Source organism: Colobus angolensis, unplaced genomic scaffold (assembly GCF_000951035.1).
Source record: "Colobus angolensis palliatus isolate OR3802 unplaced genomic scaffold, Cang.pa_1.0 Scaffold79, whole genome shotgun sequence".
NCBI classification, from domain to species: domain Eukaryota; kingdom Metazoa; phylum Chordata; class Mammalia; order Primates; family Cercopithecidae; genus Colobus; species Colobus angolensis.
In genome coordinates this window covers 528,942-530,958 of record NW_012121709.1, presented here as the reverse complement: position 1 = coordinate 530,958, position 2,017 = coordinate 528,942, and positions in this window count along the sequence as shown.

The window sequence follows — 2,017 nt, the reverse complement described above, 5'->3', positions numbered from 1 at the left end:
TCGATCTCCTGACCTCGTGATCCGCCCTTCTCGGCCTCCCAAAGTGCTGGGATTACAGGCTTGAGCCACGGCGACCGGCCAGAAGCCTCATTGTTTTAATGCTTGCTCATTTCATTCATATACAAATGACTCTCATACTGTGTGCTAACTGCTTCAGCACTCATGTGCTCCTTACAGAGAGGACCTTTAATATATGTCAATTTAATTCACATAATAGCCATTCAACAAGCATTTGTCCCTCTCCCTAAACCTGGCCACCTAGATGACAAGCAACATTTTAACTGATCTCAGGCCTGCAGGCCTAAACTTCCTAATCCAATCTCCACATAGTAGCCAGAGTAATCTAAACTACAAAACTAGGCGGGGCACCGTAGCTCATGCCTGTAATCCCAGCACTTTGACAGGAGTTTGAGGCCAGTCTGGCCAACATGGTGAAACCTTGTCTCTACTAAAAATACAATTAATTGTGGCCAGGCACCGTAGCTCATGCCTGTAATCCCAGCACTTTGGGAGGCCGAGGCGGGCGGATCACCTGAGGTCAGGAGTTTGAGATCAGCCTGGCCAACATGGTGAAACCCAATCTCTACTAAAAATACAAAATTTAGCTGGGTGCAGTGGTGGGCACCTGTAGTCCCAGCTACTTGGGAGACTGAAGCGAGAGAATTGCTTGAACCCAGAAAGTGGAGGTTGCACTACTGCACTCCAGCCGGGGCGACAGAGCGAGACTCTATCTCAAAAAAAAAAAAAACTGCAAAACTGTTCACTCCCTACATTGAATTCGTCAATGGCTTCTCCTTGTTTTTAGGATGAAATCCAAAAAAAAAAAAGGTTTATCCCCCCGGGTGTGGTGGCTCACGTTTGTAATCCCAGTCTTTTGGGACTCCTAGGTGGGAGGATTGCTTGAGCCCGAAGAGTTCAAGAACAGCCTGGGCAACAGATGAAGACCCCTGTCCCTACAAAAAAAGTTTTTTGTTTTGTTTGAGGCGGACTCTCACTCTGTCACCCAGGCTGGAGTGCAGTGGCGCAATCCCGGCTCACTGCAACCTCCACCTCCCGGATTCAAGTGATTCTCCTGCTTCAGCCTCCCAAGTAGCTGGGATTATAGGCACGCACAACCATTACTAGCTAATTTTTTTTTTTTTTTTTTTGTATCTTTAGTAGAGACAGGGTTTCACCATGCTGCCCAGGCTGCTTTCCAACTCCTGACCTCAAGTGATCCACCCACCTCAGCCTCCCAAAGTGCTGGATTACAGGCGAGCCACCATGCCCGGCCCAAAAAAAAGTTTAAAAAAATTTTTTCAGACACAAGGTCTTGCTATGTTGCCCAGGCTGGCCTTGAACTCCTGGCCTCAAGCAGCCCTCCCACTTTGACCTCCCAAGGCCTTGGATTTACGGGTGTGAACCAATGCACCCGAGTTTTTTAACTCTGATCCCCAATCACTTCACCAGCCCGTCTCCCCACTACTCACTTCATTTTCTATGATCCAGCCATGCTGAATGACTTTCAGCTCCCCTCAATAATGCCATATTCTTTCCCAGCTTAGAACCTTTTAACAGTCTGCTTTCTTTCCCCAGAGGGTTCTTCCTGACTCTCCTCCACATCAACTCTATGCCTCTGATCTCAGACTAGGAGCCACTTCCTCTGGAATACAAGCCTCACCTGATTCTCTAGTCCAGGTCAGCTGGTCACCAAGATACCTATCCTTAGAACCTAACACGCTACACTATAAATCTAAGAGCCTGTATCATATAAGAAGCATCCAATTAAGTTCTTTCTTTTTTTTTTTTTTTTTTTTTTGACTAGAGCTGTCATCCAGACGCGAGAACAATGGCGCGATCTCGGCTTGTTGCAACCTCCCCTTCCCGGGTTCAAGTGATTCTCCTGCCTCAGCCTCCCTAGTAGCTGGGATTACAGGCATCTACCACCATGCTCGGCTAATGTTTTGTAATTTTTTTAGTAGACACGGGGTTTCATTCATTAGCCAGGATGGTCTTGATCTCCTGACCTCGTGATCCG